Source organism: Psittacula echo (genome assembly GCF_963264785.1).
Source record: "Psittacula echo genome assembly, chromosome: Z".
Classification (NCBI taxonomy): domain Eukaryota; kingdom Metazoa; phylum Chordata; class Aves; order Psittaciformes; family Psittacidae; genus Psittacula; species Psittacula echo.
In genome coordinates this window covers 38620126-38645720 of record NC_137742.1, presented here as the reverse complement: position 1 = coordinate 38645720, position 25595 = coordinate 38620126, and positions in this window count along the sequence as shown.

Below are 25595 nucleotides of genomic sequence, written 5' to 3'. Positions count from 1 at the left end.
CCTGATGAATAATCCATCCCCAGCATCCTTATAGGCCCCCTTCAGATACTGGAAGGCTGCTATGAGGTCTCCATGCAGCCTTGTCTTCTTCAGGCTGAACAGCCCCAACTTTCTCAGCCTGTCTTCATACAGGAGGTGCTCCAGTCCCCTGATCATCCTCGTGGCCCTCCTCTGGACTTGTTCCAACAGTTTCATGTCCTTTTTATGTTGAGGACACCAGAACTGCACACAATACTCCAAGTGAGGTCTCACACGAGCAGAGTAGAGGGGCAGGATCACCTCCTTCAACCTGCTGGTCACGCTCCTCTTGATGCAGCCCAGGATACAGTTTTGTTTAAGGTTAAGAAACTATCTAAGAACACCACAAAGAGATTTTCCCAAATGCTGGGCAGTCATGAGCGGCAGGGTGTGTGGCATCTTATGGGCAAGCATCTAGGTCAATTGGCACCTTGTTGTTTTTCATGTGCCTTAGCATGCCTTCCAGGAGAATCTGCTCCAAGATTTTGCTAGGCATGGAGGTGACACTGACTGGTCTGTAATTCCCCAGGTCATCCATTTTCCCCTTCTTGAAAATGGGGGTTATATTTCCCTTTTTCCAATGGTCGGGAACTTCACCTGACTGCCAAGAATTTTCAAATATGATGGCCACTGCCTTAGCAACTTCATTCGTCAGCTCCTTCAGGACCTGCAGATGGATTTCATCAGGTCCCATGGACTTGTGTACGTTCAGGTTTTAAAGATGGTCTTGAACCAGATCCTCTCCTACAGTGGGCCTAGGGTCTTCATTCTTACATTCCCTGTGTCTGCATTCCAAGACTTGGGTGGTGCGGTCAGAGCCTTTGCCAGTGAAGACCGAGGCAAAGAAGTCATTAAGAACCTCAACCTTCTCCAAATCCAGCTTAGCCAGTTTTTCCGATATCTTCCGAAGGGGGCCTACGTTGTCCCTAATCTGTCTTTTATTCGCTATGTACCTATAGAATTTCTTCCTCTTGTCCTTAACATCCCTAGCCAAGTTCAATTCTAACTGGGCCTTAGCTTTCCTAACCTGGTCCCTAGCTTCCTGAACAACATCCCTGTATTCTTCCCAGGCAGCCTGTCCTTGCTTCCACCTTCTATAAGCCTCTTTTTTCCTTTGAATTTTCTTGAGCAGCTCGTTATCCGTCCAAGGAGGTCTCCTGGCCCTCCTGCTGCACTTCCTTCTAGTTGGGATGCAACACTCCTGAGCTTGTGGCAGGTGATCCTTGAATAGCAACCAGTAGTCTTGGGCCCCCCTGCCCTCTAGAGCTATATCCCATGGAACCTTACTAAGCAGGTTCCTGAAAAGGCCAAAATTTGCTCTCTTGAAGTCCAGGGCAGTGAGCTTGCTGCACGCTCTTCTCACTGTCCTGAAGATCTCAAATTTGACCATCTCGTGATCGCTGCATCCAAGGCTGCCCTGGAGCATCACATTTCCAACGAGCCCCTCCCTGTTGGTGAGCACGAGGTCAAGCATGGCACCTCTCCTTGTCGGCTCCTCTATTACTTGCAGAAGGAAGTTGTCTTCCACACAATCAAGGAACCTCCTGGATTGCTCATGTGGGGCCGTACCGCCCCTCCTACAGACATCAGGGTGGTTGAAGTCCCCCATGAGAACAAGGGCCTGGGAGCATGAGGCTGTTAATATCTGTCTGTAGAGCGCTTCATCCACAGATTCCTCTTGATCAGGCGGTCTGTAACAGATCCCCACAGTAATGTCTTCCATCACTGTTCTCCCTTTAACCCTGACCCGCAAACTCTCTGTCGACTGCTCACCTGTCCCCAGACAGAGTTCCAGACTCTCCAGCTTATCCCTAACATAAATAGCAACTCCCCCTCCCCTCCTGCCAGGCCTGTCTTTTCTAAAGAGCATGTAACCTTCCATTCCAACACCCCAGTCGTAGAAGCCATCCCACCATGTTTCTGTGCTATCATACTCCTGCAGTCGTGCACACATCTCTAATTCCTCTTGTTTGTTCCCCATGCTATGGGCATTTGTATAGAGGCATCTGAGCCGAGCTCCAGATGAAGCTGGCTCATTGGCTGGAGTGGCTGGAATATCTCTACATCGCTCCGAGCATTTATTATAGGTGCTGGCAACTGACTGGGTGTGTTGGGATGAAACAATGCCCCCTCCCCCAACACATCTAGTTCCAGTAGAAAAAAAAAAAAATTAGAAAAACAATAAGAAGTTATGTATAGCAAACACCTAGGAAACAATTCAGTTTACTTTTTCTCTCTTCTTAGCCTTCCTCTCAGGCCGTTTTTTGGCTCTAGCTCATCCCACAGTATCTTTTCCCTCCATCTAAAAGAGGGATAGCATTGCTCTCCCATTTCATGCTCAGCAGATCCTGAATGAAGCAGTTCTTGGGCAAAACCCAGCTAAGCCATTTTAGCCTGAATCCGTTTGCCAGCTAACTTCCTGTTTGCAAACAGCCAAGGATTTGAACTAAATCAGGTTCACATCTGCAATTCACCAATTCACAATGGAAAAGCAGTTGCTTTGTGAAAAGCTTTCTCGAAAGAAGCAAATACAGAAAATGTTCCTTTCTGATAGTGTTAGACAATTCTGTGTTTGAGCACAGAAACTATTGTAATTGTAGGTAAACAAAGGCTTTCTTTCACAAGTGGGGGTAAGAGTGAGGAAGAAGAGTGTGAAAGCAACAAAATGACAATTTAGAATTCTGCGTAGATTTATTTTGTAAAAAAGCTCTTATTACGGAAGACTCAAAAGAATGTAGACTAAAATAATATTAATAACAACAAAAAAACAATCTGAAATGCACTCTGCCGAGTTGCACGCCAAACTTGTTTCTACTGACATATCTCTCCAAGCCTGAGATTATATTTAAATTACAGGTGACACAGTAAAGACTCTGTTAGACCTTTAACCAGGGAAGTGATTGTAAATGGTGTTCTAATTTATGCATCGGCACTGATGCAAATTAAGTAATAGCAGAGGTTGTCTTCAAGTTTATGGAGCTATAATCGGCTCACTTGTGTTCAATAAATGCCACAGCTACAATGTGGGGTGTTAATTTCATACTACAGTGGGAAACGGTGAGTGTTGCCAAATAAAATTGTAAGTCACAGGCAATTTGGATTATTATAATCACGTATGGTGCATAGAGAAAAGTCTTCATCCATAATCACTTTTTAAAGTCACTACCAGACATTTGGAAATCATGACTTTTCTACCTCTGCTACAATATACTGTATCTCATGTTCTTAACCTGCAAGAAATCCAGGGGTAACATTAAATAGTTAAAATTGCTATTCTAAAACTGATGTAATGTTTTTTCTTGTTTTTTCTTACACTTGTCAGGAGCAGGAATTCTCATTAGGTACATTGTTGCTGGTAACAAATGGAGGGATAGTTCTCATTGGTGGCAGAGGTTCACACTGAGTTGGTGTTGTGTGAAATTCCGAAAACCAGAACACTCTTAAAGGAGAAATATGCTTGTGCTCTCTTCAATCTTATGTTCATTGCTTGATGCCAGGCAGACTGTTCTCACGGTGAGGCTTAATGCTGATGTGATATTAATCGTGGTGTTATAGAAAGACTGTTATTGGACGAAGTCTTTCAAAATCAGTCAATATAGAATCTTTTATTTTGTCTTGGAAGGCTATTTATGTAGAAATTAAACACTAAAATAGAAGATTTCACTTAGTCATCTCTGCGTAACTGTTCCAGCAAAATCCACCAGCATAAGCAGGAAGTTTATTTTTTCCAGAAAAACTTCATTCACATTTTCCTCTTACTTTCTCCCTAACCACAAGAAAAAAAAGTTAGGAGACGTAGCTATTGCTGTGGCAATACTGATGGTTCCATCATGTTTCAGGAACTTCTGTCCTCTAATTCTAAAAAGTACCCCAAAATCCAGAAGACTGATTAAGGATGGCATTTATAGCAGATAGTTCTTTGAAGAGATTAGCATGTGAAAGTTCCCACGGGATGTAAAGAACTGACAGAGGACTGCATTCTATTCTCAGGCAGGTCAGCAGAGGTGTTCTTGCTCTTGCAAGAATGAACCTGAAGAGTTTCTGTGAGCCATGCTCTGGAAATGGCAGGTGGAAAGTGCTGAACATTGCTGCAGGACAACTCCAGTGAGAGAATCCCTTTCAGAGGTTCCCTGCTTGGACTTCAGTATCAGTAAAATTACCTTCATCGGGTTGTTAGCATGACTGAAGTGTGTTAGATTAAGTGTGCAAAGCAACACTGTGAAGGCAATTAGCTGCTACTCACATAACCTTGCAAATCCCTGACCCTGTCTGCCTCACAGAGCAGTACCCTAATTCCTTCTAATCTGCTTTAATAGATAATGGCTTCCCCAGAGAGGTACTGAAAGATGGGCTACTTACAATATTAACACAGGGCCAAGCATTGCTGTTAAGAGGAAAATGGAAGGGAAAATTGCAATGAAAGCCACTGAGATTTCTCGTTGTATCTGAGCTACTTGCCATTACGATGCTTGGCTATTGCAAATGGCCTAGTAGACATTTTCTCATATCAACAAGTTTTTCAAATACATTGTCTTTTCCCCTGTATAGCTCTAACCACCAGACAAGATTTTCTACTCCCTCAAGATGTACCCAAGTAAAATTATTTTGCAGCAGAACTCTCCAAAGGTGATGGACAGCAGTTATCCAGGAATAGCATAACTTTATGGCACAATTCCATCATACGGGGAGGTTTCCTTCCTCTGCACAGAATTAACAAATATATTTAACAAAGAATACACATAGAAAATAAACCATAATTCAACCGGTGGGTTTGCAAGTTTCATGGGTGAAAAGTAATTGAGAGAATGAAAAATCAATTGCAATGAAAGTTTATCGCTTCTAGTATTATTAGCAATTTTCCAGAGTGTTTCAGAAAGATTTTGTTTAGCATTTCTGAAGACAGATTTTAACTTACAAGACAGAATAGTTAGCTTTCTAAAGACATTTGATATTTCAATATATAAAGAAAATATTTGTTAGAGAGAAACCATTAAAGACACTTACTAAGTTCATTTCAAGACACTCTGGTAGGTTGTTTTTGAGGAATAAACACAACAGCCCTGAAGAGATACACATCTGATGAAATCATCCTTTGGTTCCCACCCCTTTTAAATCTTTGCATTTGCTTGTCAACTAATGCTTCTGCAGAAGTGTTAGTTGTCATCCAAGCATGTCATCCAAGCACCATCTGGGGGGCCTCGGAATATCTCAGTAGAAGTCTCTCAAAACTATTTATTGAACAGGAGGGAAAGGTTTATAAATACTGTTCAGAAAGATTATGTCTGAAGTGAAGGACACATGATGGAAGCCAAAAGAAAGACCAACTTTAAGTAAAGCAAATGAAGAAGGAAACACTAAAGATGTCATGGACCAAAATTACTTATTAAAAAACAATACAGATTTTTTTTTATTTTTTTTTTTTAAGAAAGTAACAACCTATGGGATTTTTTTTTTTTGGTCATTATTGTAATTTTATATCCTGAATCTGCTGATACAAATAAAATAACAGCCTAAGATTTTTCCAGAAACCTTCAGAGTTGAATTGACCTTGTTCACTTGGTGTGAAATCCAGTAATTTAGTGTACTTTGATATAAACTGCACCTCAGGTATATGCAGATTAAACTACCTTACCTCTTAGCTTGATTTTGACACAGGAATGACTATATTTGCAAAACTAATGCAAGAAGTTTACTATATAGGAAGAATGATTGCAACTAAAAAAGCATTCACAAGAATCTTGTAAAATAAACCGTCCACAGAACTAGAAAATTATTCTTAATGCTGTTTGTTATTGCATACTGTACCCATGCTTATGCTGGAACAGTGATGAACTTTTCAACAAAAGACACAAAATGTTATGTGTTCTGTCATTTTTCATTAGATTAAGGTGATTTCCGAATTTCCTGAATTAGACCCGGTGAATTTATTTAAAATGCTTCTTCCCATAACAGCCAAAACATCACAGTCTGGTGTATTCTGAAAACAGAAGCGTGTTTTATGGGGAAATATGTAGCATGATGAACTAGAAACGTTGTAACAGCAGGAAAGAGATGAGAGAGGAAGTGGGTGAAAAGCATGGCAATGGCCATTCTTATGAGAATTCCTTGCTATTCCTTAATTTCCTTGCTAGTGCAAGGAAAGCAGATGGAGCGGGAGTTACTGCTTCATGTCTTGATACCATGACTCCTTTCAATAAAGCCAGATCCCATCCATAGGTATTGAATGGGGTCAAGTTCTTGGAAGTCAATTAGGGATCTTTCCGACAAAGGAAGAATGACCAAATCCTGGAAAACACAATAATGAAAGGAGGTTGAATGGCTGGAAATTAACTAGCATATCTTTTCCCTGGAGATCCCACAGGCAACTCCTACAGCCTCAGACATGTCTGGACACGGATGGTAGGCAGGGCATCCAACTCCAATAGTAGAAGGAGCTGAATGAGTATACTCATGCTGTGGAGATAGAGGAAGGCTGCCAGCTTAACCCTGTCAAATAAAAGCTCAGCAGAAGCCCTGTTTACTTTATTCCAGCTGTGAAAAACCGAGTTACAGCTTTCAATGACAGAGTAGAGAAGGCATTTTCCACATTCCTGCATCAACAGTGTACATCTGCTTTGGTATTTTGATGGAGGAGTGGGTTCATGGAGAAATACATGTACAGGACTATAGATTGCTTTTGGTACCAAAGCTCCTACTGTGCCCAAACTCCCACACAACTAAATCCCCTTACATCAGTAGGGACATACAGAATTCAGCATAAGGGCAGAATCCAGCTGTGGGTTTCTGTTTCGTAACAATGTGACTATGTTGGGGTACTGTAAAAGAAGGACAATGCTGAAACCTTTGCAAATCAAATTTCAGCACATGAACATGTATCCTCCCTATTCCGGAGGATCAGAGTTGGTAAATGATATCTTGTCCGGATCTCTTACATAATCAGATGGTATGCATCTGCCATTGTGGTGCTGTTTTGCAGTGAAAGCAAGCACTTGGTGGGAAAGGAAGTGAGAGCAAATAATAAAATCTACTTCTAAAAATAAGACCAGCTTTACAATAGGCCTTTTGCTCTTATGCTGTTTATATAGGCAAATTACTTGGCAGACTTTGATCTGACAGCACAGAAACAAGCTTTAGCCTGCTATTTTTGAGCCACTTATTCATCACAGGAGCTTTATTAAAAATGTACTTTCCATTCTTCTGCAAACAAATACAAAAGTCTGGTCTCTGAAGATATCAGAGCCATTCATTGCTGAAGCTGGCAGCACTGTCTTGGAGAGAAGTTACTCATTATCATTTTCAGAGCAAACTTTTCTTTTTATCCACCAGAAATAATGAAATATTTAACTCTGCATAAAAAGATTTTAAATGTTTTGAAAGAAAGAGAGAGCAAATCACAGTCTGACTCAAGTTCACCACAGGGAATCTTTCTGAAGCTGTGGAGAAGCGTAAGAGAATTCTGTCAATGCACATCCACAGGCTACTCCTCCCGTGCAGCCTAAATACTAAAGAATTCAGAGTTTCTAGGGAAATAACTTCTGTGCCCTATGAGCAATGTATATAACACATTGCAAGCACAGCAGTCTCTGGCTGGTGTTTCAGTCATATTACACATTTGGAACAGATTCACACCATATTTCCCCAGAAACTATCACTGCCTAATTTCAGCTGGCTTTGCCTGGTATTGGTCTAAGGACAGCAGAAAAGCCACCCCTTGGCTTGGATGCTCCTGCTTGTTTTTTGACCACCACCATCTCTGCTTGGCACAACATTGTTAGCCTCAGACATGACAAGAGTTTTCCAATGTGATCAGGGCTTTGCTGGTTTGGTTTGGTTTGGGTTTTTTTACAGGGTGGGGGCAGTGTTGGTCATTTTTATTTTTAGGTTTAAAATTGATTCTTATGATTAGAGAAACCCTAACTATCACGGAAACATTAAACAGGCAGTTACAGCTGTTTGAACAGTTAATACCTTTATGTATTTTATTACTGTCAAGTGTACTAACACAACACCTCCACCAAAACCTCAGAGACAGGACACAGAACACAGAAAATGCCAATTTCATCTTCCTCCCCAGTGAGTCAGAGTTACAGTAACATTTTGTTCAAATGCAGTATAAAGAAAAAACAAAAAAACAAACCGACAAAGCAACACCCAGTGTTAAATGGCCCTTGAAAGGTTCTTACCAGTGAGGAATAAAGGCTTGATTCTACAGACTAGCTTGACATCTTTCTAACTTGAGGTACAGAAAACATAATTTAAGATTAATTTAAATACTTAGACTACCTTAACTCCAAACTATCTATGGACTATCTATGGGCTAATTTGAGAAGAAGGGCCAGGAGCCACTCACAGATGTCTGTTTAAAGGGATCAAAGTCTCATCCCAGCAATTCTTCTGGATAGTACCATGCTGGCATACAGGCAGAAGATGGAGAGACAGTGAGACTTTGGGTGCTGCTATCTCCCCTCCCAGTTCCAAGAGACTGGGGGCATCTCTGCCACCTCCTGGGAGGAAGCATGGAGCCAGACAATATGCAGCAGCCCCGAGCTCTACCTCTGCAGGGCTGTATGAGGGCAGGGACACTGCCTTCAGAGGCAGATGTCTGAGCTCCATCACATTGGTCCCACGGGAGGCATATACAATACTGGTGTGAATAAAGGCTCAGATTTACTCCTGTCGCAACACCCACAGGTGAAAGACCAGAGAGAAACCCACAGATATCAATATAAAAAAATGCTACTACACACATAAAGCTCAAACACTGTTCTTGGTTGCTAGACACTTGTGCTACTGATTTGTAAATATGATCAGAGCTAGAGAAAGCAGAGTTGGCTTATTAAAGCCTGGCAAAATAGGTGGTTTCCCATATAACTACTCAGGATGTAAATGCACAGAGCAATGAGACAACAAAATGTGGGCTTTGAAAGTATCGTTAAAAAAACTGGGAGGCATACTGTTAGCAAACTTTGTCCCACTACCTTTTCCATGGTATTTCTACTCCTAGAGATTTGTGATCTCATTGAAAGTGGAATTCAATGCCTATATCCTACAAATATAATCTATAAATTAAGACAGATGCGCAAACTCCCTCATTAGCTTGTTAATACAAGTATAATTCTAAAACTAAATAGTTTTAACTAACTAAACAACTAAAATTATATCTTTTAAGGAAAAAAAAAAAGTCTTGGTTAAATATGTACATCCTATTCCTTCCTCCCCTGACTGAACTGAGGCTTCCTATAATCCTGTGGAATAAACTGTGATAGTATGGTGACCATACAGATTCACAGAAAAACAATTCTGTGTGTGGTAATGTTGGAAAGCCCCTCCTACCTGTTAACTTGTCTCAGGTACTTGGAAGGCAAAAGTAGCACTTGGGAACCTGGTTCCTTATCACTGTACAGATTCTTTATTAAATGACATAGCAGATAAGGAGAACATGCCCTAATACAGCAGTAGCCTGCCATTTGGCCTTCCCAGTAGATACTTATCTCTCTGCATACTGAGTAGCTGGATTAAAGGTCAGCAATGACTGATGTAATACTGAGTCACCATTATGAGAAGCCTATTAAACACAGGTAATAAGGGGACAAAGCAGAACCTATGCCTCACCATTCTTAAACTTTGGGACTACCTACAAATAGTAAAGCAAAAGAGGCACCTCCAAACAGATTCTGGATGTGTGTGATTTCACACCCATAGTTTCATCTTTATCATCTGCATTTAGTATTCTTGCCTCCTGTGAGGGAAGTGTTAGATATCCAACCAAGGGGCAAGCACGAAGCTGAGCACTATGTTTCCAAGTACCTCTGAGCAAACAGTCCTTGGAAAGCAGAGAGAAGAGTAGTCAAAATCAATAGCAAATGAGCTATAAAAATCAACTCCTTTATCAAATGCTGGTGATTTATGAAAGCAACTGAAGAAACAGAGATTGTTTTGCAAATTATTTAAAAGCTTAAGTTTGTAGGGTAGTTTATCCCAAAGTAGTTTTATCTGTCTTGCTAAAGACATAGCCCTGACTCTGTGTACTTAACAGGATGCTTCTCATAGAACCCTTTCTTATAAAAACAGACACCAGAAACATTAGAGGCAAATTTCTTGTAGTGCCACAACTTCCTGGACAGCCTAGTTTGACTCTCAGTATAGCTGATGGTGAAAATCCTGCAAGACTTCAAAAGGCATCAGATGATTCAGGACTGAGCTCTTTCTAGTTTATACTGGACCTCAGCTTGGAAGCTCTGTGTGTGTGTGTGTGCACTACTTGCTATAGCTTTTAAAGGCCCACATCCTTCATATTCTATAACAAAGTCTGCTATATAGCACTACTGCACTGATGTGTTTCCAAAATGTTAATCAGTACTTATCAATGCAGTAAATGCATGCCCGAGATAGTTTTCTCAATCATAAACAAAGTTATTTAAAGGATTAATGTTTTAATTAGGATTTCCATTCTCTGGTTTGAGCCCTCTATAACTTAAAATGGTCTCATCAAGCTGCATATAGTTATGTATTCTATAGCACATATTTTCTGCGCCATATGTCCTGCTCTTCTCTCTTCCCTTATCAACTTTGTTCAATATCTTACATTTGGAATTCTCCTGGTTTCAGCTGGGACAGAGTTAATTTTCTTCCTAGTAACTGATACAGCTTTGTGATTTTGATTTAGTATGGGAATTATGTTGGTAACACAATATTATTTTAGTTATTGCTAAGTAGTGCTTACTTCAAGTCAGGGACTCTCCATGCTCTGTCAGTGAGGAGGGGCACAAGAAGCTGTGAGGGAGCAGAGCCAGGACACCTGACCTGAACTAGCTTGAAGGGGTATTTCATAGAACAGCACATCATGCCCAGTGTATAAACTGAGGCAGTTGGCTGGGAGGGGCTGATCATTGCTTGGGGATAGGCTAGGCATCAGTACATGGTGAGAAATTGTACTGTATATCACTTATCTTAATTGGATTTTATTCCTCTCTCTATTTTTTCCTTCATTACAATTAAATTATTATTATTACTACTGCTACTATTATTATATTTTACTTTTATTTCAATTATTAAACTGTTCTTTTCTCAACACATGGGTTCTAACTTTTTTCCTGTTTTCCTCCCCATCCCACTGAGGCAGGGGAGTCAGTAAGCATCTGAGTGGTACTTAGTTGCTGGTTGTGGTTAAACCACGACATGAATAAATACACTCTTTCTTGATTCAATGCAGAGCACCAAGTATAATGAAAACAAGTCATCAAAGTAATCTTCTAGTCATTATCTGAAAGGCAATAGCAAACATAGATGAGGTGCAATTGTTAAGCTCAACATGAGCCAGCAGTGTGCACTTGCAGCCCAGAAAGCCAACCGTATGCTGGGCTGCATCAAAAGGAGTGTGACCAGCAGGTTGTGGGAAGTGATTCTCCCTCTCATTTCTGCTCTGGTGAGATCCTGCCTGCAGTACTGTGTTCAGCTCTGGGATCACCAACACAAGAGGGATGTGGACCTGCTTGAGCGAGTCCAGACGAAGATCATGGGTCAGAGGGCTGGAGCATCTGTCCTGTGAAGAGAGAGTTGAGAGAAGGCTGAGAGAGTTGGGCTTCTTCAGATTGGAGAAGAAACCTTATATAGTCTTCCAGTACCTAAGGAGGGCCTAGAAGAAATCTGGAGAGGGACTTTTTATAAAGGAATGTAGTGATAGGACAAGGGGGAATGGCCTTAAGCTGAAAGAGGGGAGATTTAGATATCAGGAAAAAATTCTTCACTATGAAGATGGTGAGACGCTGGCACAGGTTGCCCAGAGAAGCTGAGGATGCCCCATCCTTGGTAGTGTTCAAGGCCAGGTTGGACAGGATTTTGAGCAACCTGGTCTAGTGGAAGGTGTCCTTGCCCATGGCAGGGGGGTTGGAGCTAAATGATTTTAAGGTCCCTTCCAACCCAAATAATTTTGTGGTTCTCTGATCATTAATGAAAATTTGATGAAAAAGATAAGGAAGCATAATATAGGTGTAATTGTATTAGATATTTGCAGGTAAAATACAGCAAAATGTGTTTATACTCACTTATAAGGGAGACAGAAGGGTAGGCTAGTCATCTTTAAAAGTGACAGACAATATCTTCTTTGGAAAACTTTTACTGACTTTAGTTATTTTGTTTTGTTATGCCTAGTAAATTCCCTTTCTGACAATTTCAGTCTCTCTACTCCAGTAATAAAATTAAATATATTGACGTTTATATGATATATTAAATGGTGACAGTTGCAAGGGAAACTAAGAAAATGGTACAGTGATGTGAAAACACAGCAAACCTTTAGTGAAACAATTCATAGATTATTTGGCATAAGATTTAGCTTAGTCTTTTCCTTTCAAATTATTAAGGGGTCTGACCAGATCAAGTCAAATTCTGATTTCTGAGGAATAATTCTGCATAATTTATGAGTTTCACAAGCTACTTCCTTTCCCAGTGAACAATTATTTAATTTAGTGCTGTTTGCCTATCCTCACATTTTGGCGCCAGCTCTTACTGCAAGCTGTATCTTTTTAATCTGTGATGTCCCTGCCCTACCACACCACAAAGGCCATCATGTGCTTCAACCTACCTGCTCTGCCTAGCTTAGTGCAAGAGTTCATCATGCTGCAGCCCAAATGGCATGGCCCAACAACAGCAAGGCCGGATTTGCAGCTGCACCTGCACAAAACTTAGTGATGAATTTTTAATCAGTGCAAAAATCAGCGCTGGTCTGCTGTGTGAGCCGGCCACTCTCTTCTGAGAATGCCATTTGTTTCCAGTGCCCTTTCCAGATCAATTAGCCCATTCTGATGGCATCTTTTTCACAGCTGGACTATACAGCATTGCTCCCTCAAATAAACGTCAGTTGCCAGCCCTTTGCACATGAGCAATAGTACTAATATACTGAGAAAAGAGAGTAGGCAGATTGAAAGACCTTAAAAAATCTCAAATAGACTGTGAAGGTCTGGGTCTCTTTTAATTCACCCAGTTACCACCTAACTCGACCTCCACCAGTCTTACACATCTCTGCAGAACGCTCTTCAGCAGTGGTGTTTCGGTAGGTGGCACTCTGTCCTTGGAATCTGACTGGAGCCCAGCATGGACTTCTAGCAGAAAAGAAAGTCAACTCTACCTCAAACCCTGAGTAAAGGGTTGCTGTGGCCAGTGCTGTAGTGACCCTTGCCACCCACCTCAGCTCTTCCCTCCCTCCACCCTGGCCGTACTGCCCTCTAGGAGGGCTGAAATTCAATGGTCGGCGGACCAATCTGCCTGAAACCTGTATTAGTTTCACAGAGGCAATGGACATTGTCATGTTCAGTAAGCAAATAGTTAACTTCTCAAAGTACTGCAAATCACCTACGGAATGACACAGCGTTTTGTTACATACCACACAATGGAAGACAAAACCCAAAGCCAGCACACTGGAGGAAAAAAAATGCAGTCCAGGGTTCAATATTGAGCTGTAGTGGCTATCTGGAAACCAAATTGTATTCATTTGGCTTTCCAGAAAGTACACCACAGAGGTAGTTGATGACAGTAACAGCTGGTGCCCAGGACCAAGATCCCCCTGAAAATGTAAATCAGGGGGCAGGATAGTTTGATCAGTAGGTGAGCAAACTGCTGTTTGACTGTGGAGGTCAGTACAGAAGGATCATTAACTTCTTGAAGAGACTTTTTTGTATTCACGAAACCTGGTCAAGGCATGATTACTGTGGTACCACCCACTACGTTTTCTTTGCTGTTTATCCCTGAAATTCATTTGCTTTTGATGGATTTGCAGGAAAGCTGTTGTCCAAGCTCACAGGGACTCAGGACTAGGCTATTGTTTCATCTGGAATTTGCAGCTACATTCTATGGCACTATTGAAAACTCATTGATGAAGGGATTCAGATGACATGTATAACAAAGGAAGGCCTGCAGACATGGCTAAGAAGAAAACCAGGCAAAATCTGCACAACAAATACTTGATTAAAACTGTGTTTGGAAATGGCTGAACACTCATTTTAGTAGTAAAATCTCATTCTAGAGGAAATATAGCACAAAGGCAATCACTAAGTAAAGGCATAACACTGTTTACCATTTTCTTAGACCTGCTCATTTTTTATCTTGGCAAGTATCTCCTAAAGTAGCTTATTGAAATGAAACAATGCTTGATGCTGTAATAGGGTAACATGGTTCCTGCCGTCAAATTTAAGAATTGGCAACTACACTTTATTATAAATCTGTATGTTTTTCAGCACTATAAGACTTACTTTCTTCAGCTCTTTTTCTCAATGAAAGTTGCAATTACCCAACCTTTTTTCTTCCTGACCCCAAATAACATCCAGGCAAGTGAAAATGAATGTTTTTATTTATGAAGCAACACAAGACTGTAATATTTCCCAATGGAGCAGGGGGACCTCTCCAAAATATCAATCTGTTTGAAGCAGTTTGGTAAGTACAAGCAAGCTGTCCAGAGAGCTCTAATAATAAGCTCATGTTATTTGCACTAAGAGACAGCTGGACAGAAGACTGAAAGACTGTGCACTGGAAGACTCACACAACATCAGTTTCAGTCCTGCTCCTTACAAGTATGAACAAAGTACACAGGTCCGTAATCTCAATGATAAGTTATTGTTGTGGAAATAACCAAGAAAGAAATGGTATTTTTTTATCTTTTTGACAAGATGAGGGACTGTCATGATTTGCCTAGTGATGGGCAAGGATGGTCTGAAAAGCAGCATTTTCTGTGCCTCCCTGCCGTCACTGTGACCTTAACATGCTGTTTATAAGTCTGGAGAAGCTGTGCTCTTCTGACCTGAACAGAGGCACTCCAAGATCCTTCTCTCCAGCTGCTGCATTACAGCAACAGCATTACAGTTCACTCTTTTGCAGTTATATTCACAAGGTCAGAAATCACAGATCTCTACGACTAGTTTTCTTAAGAAAAGGTGAAGAACACATCTTTTTTAAATAACAAATGGGCAAGGAACAAAGACTACCAGTCATCCAGTTAACCAGACCTACAAAACACCATTAGCAGTTTTGGATGTTTATCATTACTTTGGATGCTTAGAAGTGTTTTTCCAAATCACTTGTTTTAAAGGATTAAAAAAATTCTGATCACATGAGTAAATGGTTAAAGTGGCATGGGCAACTGGTACAACACCTTTTGAGGAACTACAGGAACTTATTCCCTAAATAGCCCTCTCAAAGAGGACATTTAACAAGAACCTGTGTTCAATGTGCAGCCAATGAAACAGGCTCCACGAATATATATATGTATTTGTACCACTCTAGGATACCACTCCAAAAACTGCAGGAGATACATGAGCCTGATCTCAGTTACTTATCACAGGTTTGATGTTTTTTTCTAGTAGTTTAACTTAGACCTAGCAAGACTAACTTCTCTCTGAATCTCCTCTCTTCGCAAAGTTATCACGTTTCTGCGCTTTCCCTTCCAACTTCTTAATCCTATTCCTGTGTTTTTCTTCTTTCTTCTATTTTTAACTCTCCTTGTAATCCATCTAACATAGTTTCACTCTACTAATAAGGAGTACCTCCTCATTCCTAATTCTGGTTGATGCTATACACTGTTAAATTAGAGCAGTATTTACAGCTTGTGGCCAAGCAGAACTGCCTTTTGCTGCTGCTGTGAGTTTGACTTTCACCATCCTAATACACATTTGAGCTATAAGATGAACGTGAGAGATGAAAGCCTTCCACCTTCTTCTTCAGTGTGGAACTGAGTCCAGTGAGATGGAGAAAACCAGGAGTCCATCATAAGGGCACTGGCAGAGCAGGAAATGTTGCAGATGGCCATGGATACAAACCACCATAAAAAACACACAAACAAACAAACAGCTTTTGAAGCTTCCAAAAGTAGATGTTATCTTCCTCAGAATTTAACAGTTGCCTGACTTCCATTTGGTTACAGGGAGTTTCACATTCACTATCACATAACTTAAGCTTTTGTTGTCATTTTTCCTGCACTATACAAATCACTAAAAAGACCAAGTGGGGCATTTGAAAACATCCCTTGAAATCTCACTTAGAGGACTGTTTAATCTCCCTCTGTGCAATACAACCTGACGGTCTGGCAACCATCAAATGCTCCTGCAATAAGCAACACTTGGTGCCTTCCTATCCCAGCACTCACAAGTAAGGGATCAGTAAGCATAGAGCAGATGGAAACCTCAGTGTTCACAGTACATCAGAAATTCATGCCAGAACTTTCTCTGCTCTTGCAATTTTTATTAAAGTTGCTGCACTTTTCATAGTCTCTGTCATTTTATAATTATATTTATCTTCCTCTTCACATAATGTTAAGCAGATTTCTAAAATAATCTCATTTTGCATCTCCATTTCATGAAGTAATACATAAGTTTTATACTAGCAATATATATCTATATAAGACATCAAATGGAAGGATTTTGCTCCTAAAATGTTACCTGTTTCATTAGTCAGATAGAGCTGGAGAAGAGATACTGCAGCTCATACAAACATTGCTTGTATTTGTAAAACAGTTAAAAAACCCCATCTCCAGTAGTTGCCTACACTTCAGCTCTCTGATTTTCTGTGAGCATTCTGGTCTCTTAATATTACTTAAAGGAGAAATGAAAATTTAAATCACAAAAGAAGAGTCTCAAATAATGTTGGGTTTCACTTAAACCTGCACAAAGTTCAAGATCTTTGATTGCCCTTAAGACACCCCATTAGGCAAGTACTTCCATGGAATGATGAATCTTACAGGCCGTCCCTGCCACAGTATCTACACTAAACACTATATTTTCCCCTCCTTCTTCCACCTTTCAAATTTAATTTGGGCTTTCAATGTTGTCTTTTGAACAGGCGGGGGGGGGGGGGGGGGGAGCATGTGGAGGGAGAGGCGATTTATTTACCGGTTTTGTAATGGTCTTTGTTCCTATTCGTATTGTTTTGTAATGACATACACTATGAACTCTCAGTAATCCTGGAACCAGCCTTTCAGGCCAGGCTACACCCTTCCACTGGTCAGAAAACAACATCATCATGTTAAACACATTCATGTAAAACAAATGGTGGAGCAGAAGACAATGACAAATAAACAAAGAAAAAGAACAAACTAGAGAGTGGCTTTAATGAATGGCATTAAGTATGAAAGGCAATTTTTCCTCCTGGCATAATTCTTTAATACCAATCTGTGCTGGTTTATGATCAGATCAAATGAATATTCTTACATATCTGAACTGAGAAGAGAGAAGAATGCCTGTAGAGAGGAGCATCAGCACACATGCATGTAAGCTGTTACTGTGTGTTTCCTTCTTTCCCTAGTGAATATACATTTCCTGGAAGAAGATGCAATGCAGCTCATCCCAAATCATTAACACCAGCTTGAACACATTCCTCTAGAGGAAAGGTAGGTAGAGGAAGTGGTTTACACTGCCCAGCCTACTGCTGTTGCTTTTAGGCAAGACAGATAATATCTGTGGATCTCAAATTTTTCTCTCTAAAACAAGAATATCTCAGGTAATTTGACACTTAGCAATCAGACGATGATAAGAGGATCTGAGAATTTTGGATTAAAAAAAAAAAAAAGGCATTTTACAGATGTTTATTCACAGCATGTTGCATTAGATATTTCCAGAGATCTGATTATCTCTTTGTCATACACCCTATTTCTAGATAGAGTACCTATGCACTTCACACTTGTGGAATGACTAATAGGGGCACAGCATCCCTGCTGCCTTTCAGGCCTGCCAGGTTGGAATCCATTACCCTTGAATTCTTGTTACAGTTTTTTTGTTTGTTTTTGGGTTTATACACAGATGTAACATGCACCCATCCCTGCAAAGTCCAGTAAGACCAATGCCAGAAGTCATTTGAACTGTAGCGAACAGCAGTTCAACCACAGAGATGCAATGGGGTTTGCTGTACCTCTCTGTATCTTGCAGGCATTAAGAGTGAGCTTCTTTGACAATTTTTCTGCTTCCCTTTACTGTTCTTTCTGTTCCAGTATCATTTGTCCTCCTAGCTGGGCAGAGACATATCCCATTTCAATATGTATTAGACTCACAGAGGGTAGGAAGATATACAAAAGGATAACCATTTGGTGCAGAAATAGTCACCTGCTTCTTAATTAGAAGACCAACTGTCCACACAAAAGAATTGCATGCCTGGTTTGCTGTGATAGAGGGAAAGGAAGCCCCAAATTACACAATTTACAAAGAAGATGACACCTGTGCTACAGCCCACTTGTTTGCAGCTTGTAATCAGGAGATGACAAGGTCAGATTTTTATCTTTCAATGAAAAGAATTTGGGGATTTTTTTTTTTTCCTCTTTTCTTTTCTTGCAACTTTAGGGATTCCTTAAAGCTTAAACACCTCAGACTATGTATGTTAAACAAACAAAGAAACGTACACATATCCTATTTGCAAGGAGGAAAAGGGTCAGTTGAGCAGCTGCTGTCAGACTGCACCAGCACCCAGCTCAAACATTTCATCCGTCCAGAGCAAACAATTTTATTCAGGCTTTGCCCTGAGTAGAGTTTGCATCTTGCTCTAAATCCTAACCACATGAGCAAGAAGATAGCTCACTTGCCCCAACTGGCCACTTAATATGCTGCTGCACTGATGAACAAACAAGGCAGCAAATGATGCTCAGAAAACAAGAAGCAGAATGCCTCCCAGGTAATTTCGAAAATTGAAGCAGCAAAAATGTTGTTTGTTTACATTTTGGAGAAGTCCATGTATAATTACAAGGAAATCGACTGTCTGGAATAAGCACTAAGTCTTGACAGAAAAACTTGATAATCTGTCTCCTGACAAATCTACTTAATCTGTGACTGTAATGTAACATATGTTACATATTCTGATACAATTAATATTTTAAACTGATTTGGATGAACAGAAACATTAAGATTTCTGAAATGAGAAATGTGCGTTTTCCCCTCTCTGGCAGCCTTTTCAAGTATGAGCTCATGCAGGTTGCAAAAATCTTGTTTTACTTCTTCCTGAACTTACAAGAATAAAGCAAACAGGATACAAAATGCTTATGCTGTGCAGTCCCAAATTCTAGCCACAGATTGATGCACACACTGCTAATTAAGTGCATCCTAAGTGTTTGGTATTCCTCTCTAAAATCAACAGTCTGCATTAACAAAACCCTGTTTGTTCTCATTGAAGTGCTATTGCTATTGATACAGTTTAGGCGTAAAAGCTAACAGCACAGCTGGTGTTGTTTCATGAGCTCTTACTATCTAGGTCTTTAAACTGACCTATGTTTCACCAAAGAACATCTGCATCGACTACAAAAGGACAATGCTGTCTGGTACCAGAGATTTCAGAGATTTCTCTGTGATAAAACAATTTCTCAGCCACCGCTTTAATTATCTTTTAACAGAAAAACAGCTCCCAGCTGTTGATTCATAACATGCAAAGCTATGTATCATGACTACTGAGACCTTTTGTAAATATCCAGACCTATCTATTTTCAGAAATGTTACTTTGTTGTTATTGCAATGCACCTAACAAAAGATGAATAGAATTATATTGCACAGCTTCTCCTTGACTATTTACAAAAAGCTTATTAGAAACAGAATTGAATATCTAAAGTTAGAATAATAGGAACCACTTCCCACATAAAAGTTAAATTGCTGCCAAGTCATCTAAGGCCTAAAACTGCCATTAATGTGCTGATAATTACATCAGTCTATTACTGTCTTGTTGCTTAAGAAAAATAAAAAAGCAGCAAATTCGAATTTAGAAAAGAAAGCAATATCCATGAAATAGAAATGGCCTTTCGTTCCAATTTGTAGTGCACAAGTAGTTTCCGACAAATAGAGAAAGTATAGTCCCACCACTTACAATCTCTAAAATATTAAGGATATGATACTCCATTAACATTTTTTCCATAAAGAAAAGATGGTGATCCCATAATACAAGAAGCCAGACACACTAAAAATACTCAATTATTTCTTCAAATGGACTGACCATAGTCCAACTGTCAATTCACTGCAAGTTCTGCACAGCTCAGGCAAAGACACTATTTCTGCTTCGTATTTTCTTTTTGCTACAGAACATGATCCAACATACGAAATACGTAACATGACAGATTTTGTCACAACTGGATCTCGCAATTGTATGTCAAGCACCAATCTCTGTAAAATTAAGGTCACACCATATTTCCTCCTTTCTTTCTTCAAATAATACTCATTTCTTATTCAAAGACATCACATAGGCTTTTTGCACAGACTATCAAGCACTGCCTTATTAGTGGTCAAATTCAAGAACATGTTGAAATCACTGGTGGCCACATATTCAGGCAGGTGTTCTAAGGACTATTCCAGTGCAAAACTGTGCACTGAAACACTGAAGAAATCCACTGCCACTGCTAAGAAGAGCTGATTATACCCGCTAATCTGGAGGACAGAATAAAAAATAATATTAAAAGACATTTAAGCCAGAAGTTATGAAAAGAAGTCAAATCAGACAAAGTTCTGTCTGTGTCAGATGGCAACTTCATACTGATCATGTCAGATCAGGGGTGCAAGAGACCACTAACTCTGTCACAGCTCTTCTGAAATTTAAATCTTCATCATGGCAGCCACATGCTGTATTGGAGGTCTGGTTGTTAAGCATAGGAATGCACATCTCTATTATGTGTTGCAGCCTCTGCCCAGAAAAGCTTCGTTTATATCACCAGCTATTAACAATAAAACATACTAAAAGACCTCAGATAAAAAAATCCATAAAAACAGAAATTCCAGGTAATTTTCATTTGGTTCCCTGATTAAAGCTTTCTCCAAGCTTCTCATTACCAGTGCTTTTGTTTTTTTATTTGAAGGGTAAAATTCACAGGCAGTTGAGACAGGGGAAAGAAGAGCAAGGACGACAAAACTCGAAGTAAAAATTCATACATTTGTAATTCTGAGCCCTTACCTCAGAAGCACGCTGTTAGGATTAATGAGTAGGATCACTGGGGTGGAGGGCAAGAAGACTGCTTAATAGACTTTTGGGGAACTTTTACATCTGTCCAGTGTTCACACATTCATATTTTGCAGTAGGCAAGCCCTCACTCACAGTTGGAAGTGTTAATACACCCACATAGAACTGGTTTAGGCAATTATCGTGCTATTTATGTATGCAAGGTGTGCACTTCCACTTTGACTGTTCTAAATCTGTGGCCATGTAGAAAGATATTTTGGTGACCAAAAAATCAACATAAAACAAGAGGAAAAGCAGACCTCTTTTCTGTCTTTCCTATCCTTTGGCAGATTGTCCCATCCACTCCTTTGTACTTACTCTGTTTTCACTGATCCAGTTCATCTTGCCAACCTGACAGAAAACATTTTTCGTTGGGTGGATTTTCTGTCAATTTTCTGCTTTCAGCAAAGGGGAATGGAGACTCCTCTGCTTAACAGTATTAGTAGCACTAGGCTGCTAAAATCATTCCAAGCCAAAATGTGCAACTAACTTTAAAATCATGCATAACCAACCACAGTACAATGAAAGACAGCATGGTGTAAAAAATCACTGGTTTTTCATGAAAACACCTTTAAACAAACATGTACTTGTTTTTAACTAAGAATGATTTTTAAAATTAAGATGTGGGTCTGCTTTCATGGCTTACTTCTTTTACTTTTTTTTTTTATTTTGCAAGGTATACAAGTTAAGTCCTAAGAATCAGTATCTTGCCTTTGTTGTTTCAGTGATGTGTTGTTAAAAAGAAATCCCATATACCACCAGTAATTATGATAAATTGGCACATTAAACAGCACTGCTGGGGTAATTTTAACAAGTGGGTTTGGTTTTCTTCGTAAAAGTAGCACACTTGAAGGAGGAAAAATAATACTTTCTTTTTGAAATAGCAAATGACCTCTATTTCTCTCATACCAGTGAGCAGAGGAACCATCAGCAAGGACTAATTGTTACTTTAAAATGAAGGTCTTTGTACAGAAGGGGAAAAATTCTGAGTTCTCCTGGGAGCACTTAATCCTTGCTTGGATTGTGCTATGGGCAAAAGAATAGAGGTTGTTGCGACAGGTAGGATTTTTTTCTGTCCTACCTGCAGGGTAAGCTCATCTGCACAAGATTTTTTCCTGTCAAATACACTGTATTTTCATGGAGCTGAAGGGCTTTCATGAACTTACCAGTTCTGGTTCAGACTGGAGCAGATAAAGCTGCTGATACCTAGGCTGGCCTCAGCATTTGTGATTTGGAAGGCAGAAAAGTCCTTGATTTTCACACATGTTGCAATGATAATTAAGTTTCTTCTCAGACAAGGATGAGATCCTGATAAAAAGTTGCAGGCTCACTCATGTCAAACTTATTAGCAAGAAATATATTCCTTATTAAGGAGTAATCAACTGTCATTCCAGCAGCTAGAGAAAGATGTGAAATATACTGCACAGGGTTCAAATACGCAGGTTACCTGTAAAGAAAAAGGTATGGAGAGGCTCACAGACGGTTGCTAAGGTTAGTTTGGAGGCCCTGCTAGTCTGCATCTCCTTTCACCTTCCCATATCTCAGCAGCTCTCCTAATGGAGAAGCTCTTCTTGGAATATGGCAAGCTCCAGGCATCAGTCCTCACTTGAATGGGTAACATCCTCCTTGAAGACTGTTTGAATATTCAAGATGCATAACATACATTCTTCATAGCTTATTTCTTTAGTTTCTTCCTCTTCTCTTCTAAATCTATTTTTTTTTTTTTCAAAAGCTGGAGGGTCTTTCCCCCTTTCGTTTTTCTCTTAGCCTCTCCAGTCAAGAACTGAATTTTTCTCAGCAATGGAAAGCAGCTGATCAGTCTGAACAGATAAGCCTTAAAATGTCAATTTGGAGCAATACAGTCTTTTTCTGCTCACATTCTGCAGTATTTTCAGTTTGAGTCCTGTTTAAATTTGGAGCAATTCCAGGACCCAAATGGGAAAATAGTCTTTCACAAGCCCTTGGTAGGCAGAATAAAGAAGCTATTGAATGGGCACGGATAAAGGCAGATATGGCTCCTACTTCTAAGATCAGAGAGGTACTTATATTTGAAGAGTTTTTCCCCTGTAGTCTATTTCTTACACAATCTAACAGACCCTTTCTTTGAACATATCAGTGTGTATGACATTTATCAACTAAAAACATTCCATTCTCAAAAGTTTCCCTATATTTCATGTAGTGGTAATTCTCTAGATTATCCTTGTTAAGTAGTGAAGTGAGTACTTACCATTGCCTCAAAGAAAAAGTGGGATCACAGAAAAGAATTAAATAAAACTCTTCATCACTGTATTTCCACAATCAAATGGGAAAAACTGTTAGACTTGAACTCAATTTTGGCAAATATACTTTACATCCTTCTGAGAACAGCTAATTCAGATGGAGCTTAAAACAATTATTTTCTGAGGAAAGCCTAAGGCAGCAGAAGAAAAACAAAGTCATATTCAAGGTAAAACACACCCCACATTCAAAGACTGCTGCAACATTTTGGGAATTAATAGTCTACCTATGCTTCTCTATGTGTTTTAACAGTCACCATAGTACCTGCTTTTCAGACCCATTTATTTTTCTTTTGGGATTTGACAGAATAAAGAAGCAAAAAGGTGCCTGCAGATGCAGGGGACAGCAGAACTTTGTCAGAGAACATTTTGTACTGGATGGGAAAAATGTTTGGCTATTCCATCATTGCAGGTTTCTCTGTTGAAGTGCAGTTGTTCCTATGGCACAGAAAATGAAGGGGGCAACGAAGTCCACTATCCTTTACATTTTTCTGGAACACAGTTTCTCACACAAATACCTGAACATACTGCTGATATTTTCAGGATGGTCTCAGTATAAAAAGAATTCTGAAGTTTTCGGACAGACTGCTAGCAAAATATGTGTATGCGGACACATGCAGATATTCTCGAAAAGTCCATACTAATTTGCTATGCTGTTTAATGAAAGATCTGCCGCCAGTACTAATGCCACCTTAAAATATATACATGAAGAGTGCTATCACATAATCTAACATTAAAAAAGCTTGAACCTTTAATGAAGCCTTATCTTCTCAAAAAAATAGTGAAGCCCCTGAAATTAATTTTAGATGGTCTGATTGGAAATGCTTCCTAACTTCATTCACCTGACTACTACACTACCAGCCTTCCTGTTTCACCATTTAATTTCTCCCCAAAGAATCCACCGTCCTCTACAAAATCCTATCTTCCAAGCTGGACTGTTTTTTCTCCAAAAAAAAAAAAAGGAAAACAAAAACTTCTATTGTACTACAGGCAAAAGCAGTCAGACCTTCCAGCCACTGCAAGATGCACTTATGCCTCCACATCAGTTCTGTCACCTACCACTTCTTTGTGTGCCCCTAGGTTTCTGTTAATAAGTTTAGAGAAAATATGGCATCATTCCAGGATAGTATATTTATTTCATATGATCCAGCAAGTTATAAAAATAAAAAAACTGAGGTGATAACAGACTCTGAGTCGACTCCATAATGTTCAGGTTGTCAGAGATGTTATCACAACGTATGCCGCTACATACCACAGTAGGCTGAGGAGAAAACACAGAGCAAAACCCACAGCCCTTGTAGACTGCAAACAAGTTAGTTCCTACAGACAGGTCATGATAAATTTGTGGTGGGGTGTTGGCGGTGTTTTGTGAGGGAAGAGGGGGGTGTTACAAAGAGAAATAAAGTTCGAGAGTGGGTGACTGGCAACCAGACAAATGCAGTGCTTATTATATTATTCAGCCAGTAGTCTTGTCGGACTTATGTTTAAAGAAGAAGAAGTGGTACAATCAAAAAGACTGAATATGTTCACAGTAAGTTAAAAAACCCACTGAAAAAAAAAAACCTCGGAGGAGGCAAGCCGCTTATGGACATAGATACAACTGGTTAGATTCAATAGCATTTGAAAACTTGAGAAACTATGCAAAATTATGTACATCTTACTGTCAGGAAGCACATGGGAAATCTCTGTAAAGTCCTATTTAAATTAAAGTACACACACATTTTTTTCATGCAAAGAAGATACAATACTTAGTGCTTAGCATCATACTTTTTTTTTTTTTTTTTTTTTTCCATTTGGTGGACTTAGGCTACATGTGGCCACTACATTGACTAATAGTCTGCGGAGAAAAATATTAAGGCCAAATTATCAACTTTCCTAGGCTATGCACAGAATCTAAGCCAGAGCTGCCTTGTAGGTGCCAGTCATTTTTTGTAAGAATAAGCCAATTGTACCCTGAGAGCAAGCAAGAGGCATGGCAGTAGTTCTTTATCCTGACACTATTTTCAACTTTCTATAGCATAAATCTAGAGGTTTTTTAAGTACCTCCACGTGTGAACATGAAGGATGTAAATGAAATATACTCACATCCTTGGGCATAGTCCTACGAGGAAACCTCTGAGCACGAGTAAATCTCGTTGAAGTCAGTGAATATGTTGAGTCCATTATAGTAGCTGCTTGCACACACTTGGTGGTACATAGTCACATGGAGAAGGGTGCCTTGTGCCTGGAGCACCACACCTCTGTGAGTGCAGCTACTCAAGCCAATAACATCTGGGACCTGAGTGGTGTCATCTACAGCAGGAAATAAACCTGTTTCTTGTAGCTAGGAAAAGGCAGAAATTCAGGTTTCATCTATCATATGTACTC